The following is an 18181-nucleotide window of genomic DNA, read 5'->3' on the forward strand; positions in this document are numbered from 1 at the left end:
TTCCTCCCAAAATTCGGCCTTGTTGATGGCTTTGCACTCTCCTTTTGGATTTTCTTCTGTATTGCTTGGAAGAGTACTAGGAGGGAGTTCAGTAATTTTCTTGCTCAGCTGTCCCACTTGTGCCTCCAAATTTCTAATGGAGGACCTTGTTTCAGTCATGAAACTTTGAGTGGTTTTGATTAGATCAGAGACCATGGTTGCTAAGTCAGAGGTATTCTGCTTAGAACTCTCTGTTTGTTGCTGAGAAGATGATGGAAAAGGCTTGCTATTGCTAAACCTGTTTCTTCCACCATTATTATTATTGAAACCTTGTTGAGGTCTCTGTTGATCCTTCCATGAGAAATTTGGATGATTTTTCCATGAAGGATTATAGGTGTTTCCATAGGGTTCTCCCATGTAATTCACCTCTTCCATTGAAGGGTTCTCAGGATCATAAGCTTCTTCTTCAGATGAAGCTTCCTTAGTACTGCTTGGTGCATTTTTCATTCCAGACAGACTTTGAGAAATCATATTGACTTGTTGAGTCAATATTTTGTTCTGAGCCAATATGGCATTCAAAGTGTCAATCTCAAGAACTCCTTTCTTATGACTAGTCCCATTGTTCATAGGATTTCTTTCAGAAGTGTACATGAATTGGTTATTTGCAACCATTTCAATCAGCTCTTGAGCTTCTGTAGGCGTCTTCTTCAGATGAAGAGAGCCTCCAGCAGAGCTATCCAAAGACATTTTGGATAGTTCAGAGAGACCATCATAGAAAATACCTATGATGCTCCATTCAGAAAGCATATCAGAAGGACACTTTCTGATTAATTGTTTGTATCTTTCCCAAGCTTCATAGAGGGATTCTCCTTCCTTCTATTTGAAGGTTTGGACTTCCACTCTAAGCTTACTCAATTTTTGAGGTGGAAAGAACTTTGCCAGGAAGGCATTGACTAGCTTTTCCCAAGAGTCCAGGCTTTCTTTAGGTTGTGAGTCCAACCATGTCCTAGCTCTGTCTCTTACAGCAAAAGGGAATAGCATAAGTCTGTAGACCTCAGGGTCAACCCCATTAGTCTTGACAGTGTCACAGATTTGCAAGAACTCAGCTAAAAACTGATGAGGATCTTCCAATGGAAGTCCATGGAACTTGCAATTCTGTTGCATTAGAGAAACTAATTGAGGCTTAAGCTCAAAGTTGTTTGCTCCAATGGCAGGGATAGAGATGCTTCTCCCATAGAAGTCGGGAGTAGGTGCAGTAAAGTCACCCAGCACCTTCCTTGCATTGTTGGCATTGTTGTTGTTTTCGGCTGCCATGAGTTCTTCTTCCTTGAAGAATTCAGTTAGGTCCTCTACAGAGAGTTGTGCCTTAGCTTCTCTTAGCTTTTGCTTCAAGGTCCTTTCAGGTTCAGGATCAGCCTCAACAAGAATGCTTTTGTCTCTGCTCCTGCTCATATGAAAGAGAAGAGAACAAGAAAATATGGAATCCTCTATGTCACAGTATAGAGATTCCTTGAGGTGTCAGAGGAAAAGAAAAATGAAAGGTAGAAGTAGAAAATTCGAACTTATCAAAGAAGATGGAGTTCGAATTTTGCATTAAGGGATAGTGTTAGTCCATAAATAGAAGGATGTGAGAAGAATGGAAGTGATTTTCGAAAATTAAGTAAGAAATTTTGAAAACATTTTGAAAAACACTAATTAATTTTCGAAAACCAAGAGTGATTTTTGAAAAAGATTTTGAAATTAGAACTCAAAAAGATTTGATTGAAAACTATTTTGAAAAAGATGTGGTTAAGAAGATATGATTGATTTTAAAAAAGATGTGATTGAGAAGATATGATTTGAAAAACATTTTAAAAGATTTGATTTTGAAAATTAATGACTTGGCTATCAAGAAAAGATATGATTCAAACATTAAACCTTTCTCAACAGAAAAGGCAATATACTTGAAATGTTGAATCAAATCATTAATTGAGAGCAAGTATCCTTAAAAATGGAAAGAAATCAATTTTGAAAACATATGATTGAAAAGATATGATTTGAAAAAGATTTGATTTTGAAAAACTTTGAAAACTTGAAAAAAATTTGCATTGAAAACAAAATCTTCCCTCTTGTGCCATCCTGGCGTTAAACGCCCAGAATGGTGCACATTCTGGCGTTTAACGCCCAAAACTATACCCTTTTGGGCGTTAAATGCCCAACCAGGTACCCTGGCTGGCGTTTAAACGCCAGTCTGTCCTTCTTCACTGGGCGTTTTGAACGCCCAGCTTTTTCTGTGTAATTCCTCTGCAGTATGTTCTGAATCTTCAATTCTCTGTATTATTGACTTGAAAAGACACAAATTAAAAATATTTTTGGATTTTTAATAATGAGGAATAATCAAAATGCAACTAAAATCAAAAGAACAATTCATGCAAGACACCAAACTTAGCAGTTTGTATACTACTGACACTAATGAGAATGCATATGAGACACATAAACACTCAAGTCAAAAGAATTCAAAGATCAGAGTAAGAAATCATCAAGAATTACTTGAAGATCCTTAAGACACATGAATGAATGTATGCAATTGACACCAAACTTAAAATGAAACACTAGACTCAAAAATATTTTTGGATTTTATGATTTTGTAAATTTTTTTGTGCTTTTTTTTTCCGAAAATAAAGTGGAAAAAGGTATCAAAATTCTTAATGAGACTTCCAGGAATCATGCAATGTTTAGTCTAAGACTCCGGTCCAGGAATTAGACATGGCTTTACAGCCAGCCAAGCTTTCAAAGAAAGCTTCGGTCCAAAACACTAGACATGGCCAATGGCCAGCCAAGCCTTAGCAGATCACTGCTCCAAAAGCAAGATTGATAGAAATCAACAAGCTCTTGTGATGATAAGTTGAAACCTCGGTCCAATGAAATTTGACATGGCTTCACAGCCAGCCAGACTTCAACAAATCATCATGAAACTCTAGAATTCATCTTCAAGAATTTCGAAAAAAAAAATACCTAATCTAAGCAACAAGATGAACCGTCAGTTGTCCAAACTCAACAATCCCCGGCAACGGCGCCAAAAACTTGGTGCACGAAATTGTGATCATTACTTTTCACAAATCAATTAATCCCTAGTAATGGCCCCAAAAACTTGGTGCTCAATACCATGGCATAAGCACAACTTCGCACAACTAACCAGCAAGTGTACTGGGTCGTCCAAGTAATAAACCTTACGCGAGTAAGGGTCGATCCCACAGAGATTGTTGGTATGAAGCAAGCTATGGTCACCTTGTAAATCTCAGTCAGGCAAACTCAAATGGGTATGGTGATATACGAATAAAACTATGAAGATAAAGATAGAGATACTTATGTAATTCATTGGTAGGAACTTCAGATAAGTGTATGAAGATGCCTTCCCTTCCGTCTCTCTACTTTCCTACTGTCTTCATCCAATCCTTCTTACTCCTTTCCATGGCAAGCTTAAGCAAGGGTTTCACCGTTGTCAGTGGCTACCTCCCATCCTCTCAGTGGAAATGTTCAACGCACCCTGTCACGGCACGGCTATCCATCTGTCGGTTCTCGATCAGGCCGGAATAGAATCCAGTGATTCTTTTGCGTCTGTCACTAACGCCCCGCCCTCAGGAGTTTGAAGCACGTCACAGTCATTCAATCATTGAATCCTATTCAGAATACCACAGACAAGGTTAGACCTTCCGGATTCTCTTGAATGCCGCCATCAGTTCTAGCCTATACCACGAAGACTCTGATCTCACGGAATGGCTGGCTCGTTTGTCAGGCGAGCACTCGGTTGTCAGGCGATCAACCATGCATCGTGTATCAGGAATCCAAGAGATATTCACCCAATCGAAGGTAGAACGGAGGTGGTTGTTAGTCACACGTTCATAGGTGAGAATGATGATGAGTGTCACGGATCATCACATTCATCAAGTTGAAGAACAAGTGATATCTTAGACAAAGAACAAGCGGAATTGAATAGAAGAACAATAGTAATTGCATTAATACTCGAGGTACAGCAGAGCTCCACACCTTAATCTATGGTGTGTAGAAACTCCACCGTTGAAAATACATAAGAACAAGAGTGATCATTGGCTTCGGTCCCAGAGAGGGAACCAGAAGAACCAAGATTCCAAATACAATAGTATAATGTCCTACTTATAGAAAACTAGTAGCCTAAGGTGTACAGAGATGAGTAAATGACATAAAAATCCACTTCCGGGCCCACTTGGTGTGTGCTTGGGCTGAGCATTGAAGCATTTTCGTGTAGAGACTCTTCTTGGAGTTAAACGCCAGCTTTTATGCCAGTTTGGGCGTTTAACTCCCATTTTGGTGCCAGTTCCGGCGTTTAACGCTGGAATTCCTGAGGGTGACTTTGAACGCCGGTTTGGGCCATCAAATCTTGGGCAAAGTATGGACTATTATATATTGCTGGAAAGCACAGGATGTCTACTTTCCAACGCCGTTGAGAGCGCGCCAATTGGGCTTCTATAGCTCCAGAAAATCTACTTCGAGTGCAGGGAGTTCAGAATCCAACAACATCTGCAGTCCTTTTTAGTCTCTGAATCAGATTTTTGCTCAGGTCCCTCAATTTCAGCCAGAAAATACCTGAAATCACAGAAAAACACACAAACTCATAGTAAAATTCAGAAAAGTGAATTTTAACTAAAAACTAATAAAAATATACTAAAAACCAACTAGATCATACTAAAAACATACTAAAAACAATGCCAAAAAGCGTACAAATTATCCGCTCATCAGAGAGCCTCCTGATGAATGATCCATAGCCTTCTTTGACTCATAGGAAAGACCTTCATAGAAGATTTGAAGTTGAACCCACTCATTAAACATATCTGGCGGGCATCTCCTTGTCAGGTCTTTGAATCTCTCCCATGCTTTATAAAGTGTCTCACCATCTTGTTGTCTAAAAGTTTGCACCTCAGTTCTTAGCCTATTGATCCTTTGAGGAGGGTAAAATCTTGCCAGAAACTTGTTCACTACTTCTTCCCAATTAGTTAAGCTCTCCTTTGGGAAGGATTCAAGCTATTTGGATGCCTTGTCCCTGAGTGAAAAAGGGAACAAGAGCAACCTATAGACATCTGGGTGGACTCCATTGGACTTCACTGTGTCACAAATCCTCAGGAAGGTGGTCAAATATTGATTAGGATCTTCTTGAGCACCTCTTCCAAATGAGCAATTATTTTGCACAAGAGTGATGAGCTGGGGTTTTAGCTCGAAATTGTTGGCATGTATGGTGGGCTTCTAAATGCTGCTTCCACAGTTTCCAGGATTAGGATTGATATAGGATCCTAAGACTCTCCTTTCTTGCCCAGCCCAGTTTGCATGGCCTTCTCTGACATGATTATGAGCTTCTTCTTCATGATTGTTCTCCATATTTTCTTCCATGTTGGGTTCAAAATACTCTTCCTCTTCTCCTCAGCACCAATAATCCTTTTCCCTCTTGCTTCCCTTCTTAGTCTCCAAAGGGTTCTTTCAGGTTCTGAATCAAAGGATGTTGAAGCTCCTTCTTTTCTCCCTATCATACAACAAACATATTGCACAACAGGAGATAAAATGAAGAAACTATTATTGTTAGAGTAATTGTTAGTGTGAGTGATGCAAATTATCAAACAGTTAGTGGGTTAGTGAGCAGAATAGTAATCAAAGGAAGAAAGAACGAAAGAAATAAAAGAGGGTGCAGGGGGTGAGGAAGAAATTAAAATAAATTAAAAGAAATTAACTGAATAAACTAAACGAAAAGAAAAATGCTCAATTTAGTGATCTTCAAACTTAATCATTGTTGATTCAAAATCAATCCCTGGCAACGGCGCCATAAACTTTATGCATGAAAGTTTGTCTCTCAACAAATTTCCCTTCGGCAAGTATACCGAATTGTCGTCAAGTAAAACTCACAATAGAGTGAGGTCGAATCCTACAAGGATTGATTGGTCAAGCAACTTTAGTTAGAAGAATGTGCTAGTTGAGCTAAACAGAATTTGGGTTGAGATGCAGAAATTTAAATGACTGGAAAGTAAATAACAGAAATTAAAGTGCAGAATCTTAAATGGGGATTTGGGGTAATTAGCATGAATTTAAATGGCAGAAAGTAAAGAGAATGGGTAAGATCAGAATTGGGGAAATCATTGGGTTCAGGAGATGTTGTATTCTCCGGATCAAGTTCATTCTCATCTCTTCCTCAATCAATGCATTCATTGATCTCCTTGGCAATCTTAAGTGATTGGATCCCAATTCCTTGGCAATCCAATCTCTCTACACTTGAACAATTGCCCAATTCCTTGATTTAATTGCTCATGGGAAGAGATGAAGTGTGGTCACTGATTATACCACATGTATTTCCAAATCAAAGTCTTGGGAAGATTACATGTCACTATATCCGCCCAGACCCCAATTTGGTCCAACATGAGAAAGCATTTCTAGCATGATCTCCTAATCCTTTTTCCAAGGCTCAAAGGAGATCCAATTATGGAGAGTTTCTTTTCCAAGACAACTAACCAATTGAATTAAGATCGAAAGCTTTCTAGTAAGATCAAGAGAAAAGAAAGAAGAAGAAGAATGAAAACTATAATTGATCCATCAAATTACAACAGAGCTCCCTAACCCAATGAAAGGGGTTTAGTTGTTCATAGCTCTAGAAATGAAAAATGGCAGAAAAGAAGAATACATACTAAAAGTGCAGAAAAGTAAATCTATAGAGAGTAGTTCCCAAAAGTGCCAAGCTTCTCTAAAGTTCAAAACTACTCCTATATATACTACTCCTCTTGATCTTCTAGTGAGTTCTTCAAGTCTTGGATGTGGGCTTTGGATCTTGAGTTGAAGCAGTTCTCATCTTTAGTGGGCCCAACTTGCAGAGAAAGATTATTTAGGCTTTGGGTAATTAGTGAGATTTAACATTGATTTCCATTGTGGGCTCGAGAATGTTAGTGGCATTCATTTTTTCCACTAACGTTCCAACCTCATATATCCACGTTAAATCCAACGTTAGTGGTCTTAACGTGACCACTAACGTTGCTTTCTCAAAACTTGGCTAACGTTATTGGGACTCACTTTTCCCAATAACGTTGGCTTATACCCCTTCGCAAATGTTAATGGGAATCACTTTTCCCATTAACGTTGCTTAGTGCCCCTATGTTCCTATGTTAGAGTCCACGTTAGCATAGCTAACGTGACTCTTAACGTAGGTGTCATCCACCTTCGAGAGCATTAGTGACACTCACCTTTGTCACCAACGCTCCAAATGCCATGTTCTCTATGTTAGAACTCACGTTAACTACGTTAACGTGGCTCTTAACGTAGTAGTGAAGCCATCTCCCAACGTTAGTGACAAAAGTGAGTGTCACTAACGTTGGTTCCTTGATCTCAACTCCACGTTAACTTTCATGTTAATAAGCTTAACGTGAAAGTTAACGTAGGCAATGCTAGATGGTCCAACGTTAGTGACAAAAGTGAGTGTCACTAACGTTGGCTTGTGTTTGCTCTTCCATGTTAGAGTTCACGTTAACTAAGTTAACGTGACTCTTAACGTGGATCATTGGCAAGTTCTCCAACGTTAATGGTGTTCACTTTTACCATTAACGTTGGAGTTCCTTCTTCTTCTACGTTAACTACCACGTTAACTTAGTTAACGTGGCAAGTAACGTGAGCTTTGGGTGGCTTCGCAAGCGTTATTGGTGATCACTTTTCTCATTAACGTTGTAAGCTTTACCATTCCACGTTAGTGTTCACGTTAACTAGGTTAACGTGAATACTAACGTGGTTCTCCCTTGCTTCCTTTGCCCTGAAAACAAGCAATTAAAGTGCATCAAAGCTCTAGCCAAAGTCATGAGATTATGCATCATTAATTTATCATAAAATTCTAGTAAAATACTCATGAAATTATGCAAAGTTCACAAAAGTTGCTTGAATCAAGGTGTAAGTGTAATTTCATCCAAAACTTGCCTTATTCACTAAGAAAATGCATGAAACTATCCTAAAACAGTAAATAAAAGGTCAGTGAAACTAGCCTAGATGCCCTGGCATCAATAAACCACTATTTTATGGTTTATCTTGTGCTCAATTGAGTAGATTTTATCAATTTTTCATACACTTATTCATACTAATTGCATGTGTTTACGTTTTCCTTCCGGATTTTGTGCTATGATTGAAAACATGCTTCTTTGGGCTTTAATTTTGCTATGTTTAATCCTCTCTTATTACCATTCAATGCCATGATATGTGTGTTAAGTGATTTCAGAGATTACAGGGCAGGAATGGCTTAGAGGATGGAAAGAAAGCATGCAAAAGTAGAAGGAATACAAGAAAATGAAGAAATTGCTAAGCTGCCCAGCCTGACCTCTTCGCACTCAAACGGTCCTAACTTGAGCTACAGAGGTCCAAATGACGCAGTTTCAGTTGCGTTGGAAAGCTAACATCCGGGGCTTCACAATGATATATAATTTCTCATAGCTTCCTGATGACATGTCACCATGTCATGTTTTTCTATACTTTTTCATACAAGAAATTGATGATTAAATTTATTTATCTAGTGGTAATACTGGAAAACAAAATGCTAAGGGTCACGGCAAAGACTCATAAAGTAGCTGTGTTCAAGAATAAAAACGAACTTAACTAGGAAAATCAATAACATTATCTGTATTTCTGAGTTCCTAAAGAGGCCAACAATTCTGAACTCCAATGGATAGAGAGATGCCAAAACTATTCAGAGGCAAAAAGCTACTAGTCCCGCTCATCTAATTAAAACTAATCTTCATTGATATTTTTGAAATTTATTGTATTTTCTATTCTTTTTATCTTATTTTGTTTTTGGTTGCTTGGCGACAAGCAATAATTTAAATTTGGTGTTGTGATGAGCGGATAATTTATACGCTTTTTGGCATTATTTTTAGGTAGTTTTTAGTATGTTTTAGTTACTTTTTATTATATTTTTATTAGTTTTTATGCAAAAATCATATTTCTGGACTTTCCTATGAGTTTGTGTGTTTTTCTATAATTTCAGGTATTTTCTGGCTGAAGTTGAGGGAACTGAGCAAAAATCTGATTCAGAGGCTGAGAAATGACTGCAGATGCTGTTGGATTTTGACCTCCCTGCTCTCAAACGCGTTTTTCTGGAGCTATAGAAGTCCAATAGGTGCGTTCTCAATTGGGCTGGAAAGCTAACTCTTGGACTTTCCAACAATGTATAATAGTTTATACTTTGCTTGATATTTGATGGCCCAAACTGGCATTCAACGCCAGCCAGAGACACTTTTCTGGTGTAAAACGCTGGAACTGGCACCAGAACTGGAGTTAAACGCCCAAACTGGGATCCAAGCTAGCGTTTAACTCTAGAAAAGGCCTATCACGTGTAAAGCTCAAAGCTCAGCCCAAGCACACACCAAGTGGGCCCTGGAAGTGGATTTCTGCACTATCTGCACTTAGTTACTTATTTTCTGTAATCCTTAGTAACTAGTTTAGTATAAATAGCACTTTTTACTATTGTATTCAGAGAATCTTATGCCATTTTTCACATTTAGGAGGCTGGCCATTCGGCCATGCCTAGACCTTTTTCTCTTATGTATTTTTCAACGGTGGAGTTTCTATACCTCATAGATTAAGGTGCGGAGCTCTGCTGTTCTTCATAAATTAATGCAAGTACTATTATTTCTCTTTCAATTCACGCTTACTTCTTTTCCAAGATATACTCTCGTACTTAATTCAGTTAAGTCAGAATGAAGGGGTGATCCGTGACAATCATCCACTTTCTTCATTACTCACTTAGCCAAGATTCGCGTGCCTGACAACCACAAGTGGTCTACATGATGTTCAACGTAGTCATTAGATGACAGCCAGAGTATGGTCTCTTGGGTCTCTGATCCACAGATTTGACTTGCCTCTCCTAACAACAGAGCATTCGAATCCATGAGAATAGAACCTTCGTGGTAGAGGCTAGAACCAATAAGTAGCATTCTCAAGATCCGGAAAGTCTAAACCTTATCTGTGGTATTTCGAGTAGGATCTGGGACGGGATGACTGTGACGAGCTTTAAACTCACGAATGTTAGGCGCAATGACAGTGTGCAAAATGATAGAGAGATCTTGTACTGACACAAGTGAGAACTGACAGATGATTATCCGTGCGGTAGTTGTGCCTGGTATTTTCCATCCGAGACGAGAAATCCGACAGTTGATTAGCCATACAGAAACCATACCTGGACCATTTTCACTGAGAGGACAGATGGTAGCCATTGACAACGGTGATCCACCAACATACAGCTTGCCATGGAAGGGAGCACGCATGATTGGATGAAGACAATAGGAAAGCAGAAGTTCAGAAGCAACAAAGCATCTCCGAACGCTTATCTGAAATTCCCACCAATGAATTACATAAGTATCTTTATTTTAATTTACGTTTTATTTATCTTTCAATTATCAAAACTCATAACCAATTGAATCCGCCTGACTAAGATTTACAAGATGACCATAGCTTGCTTCAAGCTGGCAATCTCCGTGGGATCGACCCTTGCTCGTGTAAGGTTTTATTACTTGGACGACCCAGTGCACTTGTTGGTTAGTTGTACTGGAGTTGTAAAAAGTGTGATCACAATTACGTGCACCAGGTAACAGTGCCCAAATATCTAACATGTAATGTCTTGGGAAAGCCGAAGGCAATTGGTGCACGAAAATTACAATCACAATTTTGCAATTCCGCACAACTAACCAGCAAGTGCACTGGGTCATCCAAGTAATACCTTACGTGAGTAAGGGTCGATCCCACGGAGATTGCCGGCTTGAAGCAAGCTATAGTTATCTTATTATTCTTAGTCAGGATATCAATAATGGTTCTTAGTTTTAATTGCGAAAAGTAAAAGAGCATGAAATAAATACTTGTTATGCAGCAATAGAGAATAGGTTGGAGTTTTGGAGATGCTCTGTCTCCTGAAGTTCTGCTTTCCTACTGTCTTCTTCTTCACACACGCAAGACTCCTTCCATGACAAGTTGTATGTTGGTGGATCACCGTTGTCAATGGCTACCATCCGTCCTCTCAGTGAAAAAGATCCATGTACATGGCTAATCATCTGTCGATTCCCACTTATGTTGGAATAAGATCCATTGATCTTTTTGCACGCTGTCACTGCGCCCAACAATTGTGAGTTTGATGCTCGTCACAGTCATCCCTTCCCAGATCCTACTCGGAATACCACAGACAAGGTTTAGACTTTTCGGATCTCAAGAATGCTGCCAATTGATTCTAGCTTATACCACAAAGATTCTGGCCTCACGGATTTGAACATTCTGTTGTCAGGGGAGGTAATCAAACTCGTGAACTAGAAACCCAAGAGATACACACTCAAGCTATTACGGATAGAACAAAAGTGGTTGTTAGGCATGCGTTCATAAGTTGAGAATGATGATGAGTGTCACGGATCATCACATTCATCACGGTTAAGTGCGAGTGAGTATTTTAGAACTGAAACAAGTGTGATTGAATAGAAAACAGAAGTAATTGCATTAATTCATCAAGACACACAGAGCTCCTCACCCCCAACCATGGGGTTTAGAGACTCATGCCATGGAAGATACAAAATTCGGATGTAAAATGTCATGAGGTGCTGAATGAATCTCTAAAAATAGTTTTTATACTCAACTAGTAACCTAGGTTTACAGAAAATGAGTAAGCTAAGATAGATAGTACAGAAATCCACTTCTGGGGCCCACTTGGTGTATGTTTGGGCTGAGCAATGAAGCTTTCACGTGCATAGGTTATTCCTGGCATTTAAATCTAGCTTTTGTGCCGGTTTGGGCGTTTAACTCCAGCTTTTAACCCAGTTCTGGCGTTTAACGCCAGAATATGGTAAAAAGTTGACGTTAAACGCCAGTTTGCGTCATCAAAACTCGGAAAAAGTATGAACTATTATATATTTCTGGAAATCCCAGGATGTCTACTTTCCAACGCAATTGAGAGCGTGTCAATTGGGCTTCTGTAGCTCCAGAAAATCCATTTTGAGTGCAGGGAGGTCAGAATCCAACAGCATCTGCAGTCCTTTTTCAGCCTCTGAATCAGATTTTTGCTCAGGTCCCTCAATTTCAGCCAGAAAATATCTGAAATCACAGAAAAACACACAAACTCATAGTAAAATCCAGAAATGTGATTTTTGCATAAAAACTAATAAAAATATACTAAAAAGTAGCTAGATCCTACTAAAAACTATATGAAAATACCCCCAAAAAGCGTATAAAATATCCGCTCATCAGCAATCCTAGAACTTCCGGATTTAACCAAAGCGTATAAACAATCTAAACCATGAGGAATGTAAATATGCTACTATTTTAAGGATCTTCAGACTAAACAAGTATCCCCTTTCCAAATCCTGCAAACCTCCCAACCGCCAACAGTAATTTAAATGCAAGCACAAGTATATCAAGCAAGGAAATGCACAGGTCAGAAGCAAATAAGACAATTAAGAAAGTAGCAAGTAATGATGCAGTCAAGTAGGCAATCCAGACAAATCACGTATAATGCATATGATACATGCATGTCCTAGTCGCTGATGAGTCTCATCTGTCAGTTATAAAGCTAGCCCGACAAGTCCTAGTAGCTAACCATTGCACTGTCCCTCTGTCATGCATCCCCAACTCGAGTTATCTCATAACATAAACATAATATATAATCTAACACCCTCACTGGTGTATATTTACGGGGGCGAGCTCATTTCAGAACTTTCACAGTGTTCGGCCATACTTACAACATAGGGTCAGCATAGTATCAAGTCTCCACCTAGAGCACGTGGTGGCTAGCCATTACTTTCACCTAGGAAAACTCGTATCTTAGATAGGTGGATTGCAATAATCATAATACTCAAAAATCCAGCATATATGCATTAATATCACAGCCATACATTAGCATTCATCTCAGCCATCCGACTTACAAGTCATAATTCATACTCAGCCTTAATCATCATCATACATGGCCAGTCAGCTCATTTCATACTTAGCCATTCAGCTCATAGCATATACAGCACTCCACCATCCTCCTCAAGAACTCGTATCATCATCCTTCATCATACTCATCATAACACCCCTTTTCTTCACCCACAAGTTACCCTCTCCCCTAGCTTTCTCTCAATCACTAGGCATTTTGTACCAATTTAAGATTTTAAGGGATGAATTTGGGGGTTTATAAGTCTGAAATAACATCTCGAAAGGTTACGAGCTTGTTAGGAGTGCGAAGAACTTGAAAACAAAAGCTTTAGAAAAGAACTAGGTCGCGTGCGTACGCACAAGGGTGTGTGTGCGCATGCCCAGGAATATTTTTAAATGTGTGCATACGCACAGGTCTGTGCATACGCACAGAAAGCAAAATCTCTATGGTGGGGCGCGTACACAACACGTGCTAGCACTGCCACCAGTGCACCATTCCCAACGTGTGCGTGGGCACAGGCCTGTGCATACGCACAGCTTGAAATCTTTCGTTGGTTGTGTGTGCGCACAAGACGTGCTAGCGCTGCCACCAATAGCCCTGTCTCTGCGTGTGCGTACGCACAAGACTGTGTGTGTGCACAGGACCAAATTCTCACAGAGTGTGCGTGCGCACAGAGCTGTGTGTACGCACACAAACCAGAAATCACAAATTCTGCAGAAGTTGCAGAATTCAGATTTTTAACCCAAACTTCCAACGATCATATCTCCTTCCACAAAATTTGGATTTCCACTAAATTTAAACCATTTTAAAGCTTATAAAATCATCTTTCTATCGATATAAAAATCATCAAAGTTCGAAAAGAATTGCTCAAGATATGATCCGGTTGAAGTTCATCAAAATTCCCATTTTTTACCAAAACTTATAAACTCCCCTTTTTAAAACATACACCTACCAAACTCATTCAAAAACCAGCCAAAGTCAATAATTCAAAACCAAATACTTCCATCCACTCATCCAATCATCAACCCACCAATTCCACCATATTTAGCCAAATCTCATATCATAATCAACATTCCATAACTCAATTCAATCTTCATTCTTTCCCCTCTCAATTTCCAAAACAACAATCAATTTTATCAATCACCAAATATTTTCACATATCAATATCATACTCCAAAAACATGCTCATCAACAAGAGCCTTACCCTTTTCATCAATTAAACACATCAATTCATATATCCATACAACATCACATACTTTACCAACCATTATCACCATCACTCATATATTCCACTCAATTCAAATCATCCAAACAATTACATCAACATTTCACAATCAACCGAAATACATACATAATAATACAACTCACATCATCTATTAATCACCTTAATATTTCTAAATCTTATCCTAGGGCCACTAGCCTACGTTTTCATAATCACATTAAATTACATTTTAGATACAGAAAATCGAAACCATACCTTGGCCGATTCCTGTTCCACCCGGAACACTCTCAAATTCAACCTCCAAGGTTTCCAAAGCCTCACCAATAGATTTTCCATACAAGGCTCCCTTCCAAACTTTCAAAAATCACCAATCAAGCTCCAAAATACCCATATATAATGCCTAAGCCACAATATCACATAAAAACACAATAACTCAATCACTAAATCACAAAATTTCAATTCTTTAGCTTAGGGTTGAGAATATCACCTTACCCAAGGATCTAGGAAGCAAGGACAAGCCTTCCCTTCAAGTTGATTTGATCCTATAACACAAAGGAGCTCAAAATCTCAATATTTATGCCTATGAAACTCAAAACTAGGGGCTAGAGTTTGAAGAAGAATCTGCAAGTTACCTCAAGATTGCTTGTGTGGGTTTTGTAGAGCTCGCCGCTGCAGTAGCGTGGCTGCAAATGGTGCGTCAATCGGACCTCCGGATTAAAAGTTATGATCAATTGAAGTTGGAGCAAGGTGACGAGAATAACTATTGTACGGTTTAGAATCAATCAAAACAAGAATCAATTCGTTGGTGGCATAGTCCAAACCAACAATGAATTCTCTTAATCAAATGTCTACAAATTCTAATTAACCGAGAGTACTTAAACCTCGGGTCGTTCTCCTTAGGAACGCAATTGAGGTGTTACTTCTTTGGTTGTTACGGCCAAAAAGGGATTTTCAAGCGAGAGATCAAAGATTAAAAAAACTAAGAGATCAAAAACTAAGTAATGAGCAAAATTGTAATTAATGTATAAAAGGGGCCTTGACTTGGGAGGGAAGATCCAAGGAATCCTATCATCGTCATAACCACAAATACGGTAATTATGATGAGTCAATCTTGCCTAGTTAACCCCAACCATCGAGAAGTAAGTCAAGCAAGCATAATTGACCTTAGTCCATAAGTCCTAACCAACTTACCAAACTATTTGATAAAAGGCTAGCGTCAATGGAAACAAGAGTCAACTAACTACCCAAGAATTACCACTAAATGTCGGACATTATGACTCTAGTATCCTAGGAACTCAAACCACAAGCCAAGGTGTGAAAATCTACTCAAAATCTAGAGTTGGCATTTTCACAAACACCTTGTGTGCATAAAAGTAAGGTATGGAAAATTGCAAAAAAAATAGAAAACTATAACCAACTATCAACAAAACCAAGTATAAATAAGCAATCAAACATAAAGGAAGCATAGAACATAAAATTCATCAATCAAAACTCCGAGAACTCAAAATTGCAAGTATAAACAAAGCACTTGAACCAAGAGGAAATGAAAATAAAGACAATGTAATTAAAGAGGAAATGAAGAGTACTTACAAAAGAGTTGATCAACATCCAAAATTAAAGCTTGCTATAAAATGCTACAATGGAGATGAGAATTAAAATAATAAACCCTAAGAGAGTAATGCTACACTACTTCTACTCCTACTCCTAATTACTCTCTAAAACTATCTAAGTGAGCTCCCTTTACTAAGTGTTGAATCCCTCTTATATAGCACTCCAAATTCAGCTCCAAGCCTTCAAAATTTGGGCCAAAAGCCCTTAGAAAATGCATAGCACGCGTCTCATTAACAAAATCACATGCAGGGACTTATGTGGACGCACACATGGAAATCCTCGCTTGTGTGTACACACGCACACTTCGCTGTGTGTGCTTTTCCTTGTTTTCTTCATGTTTTCTCCCATGTACATGCTTTCTTCCACTTTTGGCCATCTATTCTTGCCTTCAAGGCCTGAAATCACTCACAAAACATATCACGGCATTGAATGACATAAAAGTGGAATTAATTCGCTCTATCAAAGCACAAAATTGCATGTTTTCACATTTAGGTTCAAATTAGGGATCAAACACAAAAAGTATGCTATTTGAGTGCTTAAGTGTGAGTTCATGTGCTAGAATTCATCCAAATCAAGGCAAAATATATCAGAAAATATGGACTCATCAATTCTCCCACACTTAAACAATAGCATGTCCTCATGCTAAACCAACAAGGAAAATGATCAAGAGGGGTAATCAACTTATTAAATGCAACTATCTATATGCATGCAAGTATCTATATATTATCTATACATGTACGTCTATCTATAGTATCTATATGAAATTGGTGAAAGCAAACAATCAAATTCCCAAGAAAGTATAGACAGTTAGGGCTGAGCAAGGAGATAATCCAATGCATCCAAAATCTAAAGAATTGATTTAACTCAACAGAATGAAGCAACTTGCAAGAATGTATGATAAGAAGCATGGAAACATAGTGTTGAGTAACTGAACCCTCACTAGGTGTGGATACACTCTAATCACTCGGTGTTTAGAGTTTCAATCACTCAAGTCTCTTCCTAATCATGCTTTCAAGGATTTACTTTTCATCTAACAATCGAGAAGAAATTGATGCATGAATGCAATTATCATGAGGACTTCATATGGGTGTAATGGGGTTAGGGTAAAGGGGGGACAGATATGGCTAAGTGGACTAAAATGATTGAATCCTTGATTAATTTAAGTTCTCACTCAACCTATATCAACCATATCAAATACAAAATGCAACCTAACTTCCCATCATACTTTTTATACATATTCATGTATGCTTTTCTCACAAAACATCACATATGCAATTCTTTATTCATTTCTTTCCACATTAGGGTGACTTTTGTACTCTTTTTATGATGAAGAGTTTTTTTTTTTTTTGAATTGCATATGGTTAAATAGTTCATACATAAATGTTCCCATTTTCCAAAATTTTCAATGAATACCTAAATTGAACATTTTCTTTTACTACCAATGTTTCCCAAAATATTTTCCCACACTTAAATGCAACACACTCCTCAACCTAAGCTAATCAAGGATACAATCCAAGGTTAATCATGGTTTTCTGCTTAAGGTTGTGATGTGCTATGATCAAGAACAATGGGGTAAATAAGCTCAAAGGGGAAAAGCATTATATGATCATTGTAAGGGTAGGCTATATGGGAAAAGTAAGCTTTTAAACGAAGATGGCCTCAATCATGCTCAATGCAATTCAAGATATCAATCATTAGAAATAAAGAATCAAGAAAAACCAAGATCGCAATCATAGAAGAGATATAACACACAATGAACAAAATTAATGGTCAAAATCTGTAACCACTCATTCAAGCTCAAAACTCTCAAGGTATTTGTTCTTTACTTATCTATGTCAAAAATAATCATTCAAGCAAGTTTAAAAATAGTTTTCTAATCAATTTAATAAAATGCCTTTGAAATAAAATTCTTGAAAATTCTTGTTGTTTTTCACCAAAATTATTTCCTATATGTATGTATGTTGTGGTGGATGCAAAATTTTTCAAAATTTCCCAGCTCTTTCCCTAATTTTCAACAAGCAAAAATTAACATGAACAATTAAGATCGAAATGGGCTAAGCACAAGCTATTCACATCATCCAATCACAATCCATATCTATACTATGTATCATGCAATATCAAATGCAACATGTATATATATATACCAAAATAAAAGTGCAATAGTCAAAGTACTATAGATATCCACAAAAGCATCATAAAGACTAAAAATAACTAAATGACAAGTGTTTAGAAGAGAATATTTACACCCACAAATGGAAGATCTCCCTCACACTTAGATGAAGCACGGTCCTCCGTGCTAAGAATGGAACGGGGGTGATCAACTCAATGAAGCTCCACTGTCTGACGATGGTGTGTGGTGGTGACGCTGGCAGACAATGATATCAGTGGACGGCCATGGTGCGGGATCTGCTCTAGGCTCAGCTACAACTGTCTCCACTGCTCTCTCAGCACTCAGCTCG

At 38.2% G+C, this 18181-nt stretch overlaps 2 non-coding genes across 2 annotated transcripts; both read left to right on the forward strand.

Moving 5' to 3' along the window:
- The first annotated feature begins 780 nt into the window (after positions 1 to 780).
- On the forward strand, positions 781 to 888 carry LOC112708541 (small nucleolar RNA R71). The gene has a single exon (XR_003156395.1). It is a non-coding gene; the product is annotated as a small nucleolar RNA R71 (small nucleolar RNA).
- A 3930-nt stretch (positions 889 to 4818) lies between these two features.
- On the forward strand, positions 4819 to 4926 carry LOC112708582 (small nucleolar RNA R71). The gene has a single exon (XR_003156434.1). It is a non-coding gene; the product is annotated as a small nucleolar RNA R71 (small nucleolar RNA).
- Positions 4927 to 18181: the final 13255 nt, after the last annotated feature.

Source organism: Arachis hypogaea, chromosome 8 (assembly GCF_003086295.3).
Source record: "Arachis hypogaea cultivar Tifrunner chromosome 8, arahy.Tifrunner.gnm2.J5K5, whole genome shotgun sequence".
NCBI lineage: Eukaryota > Viridiplantae > Streptophyta > Magnoliopsida > Fabales > Fabaceae > Arachis > Arachis hypogaea.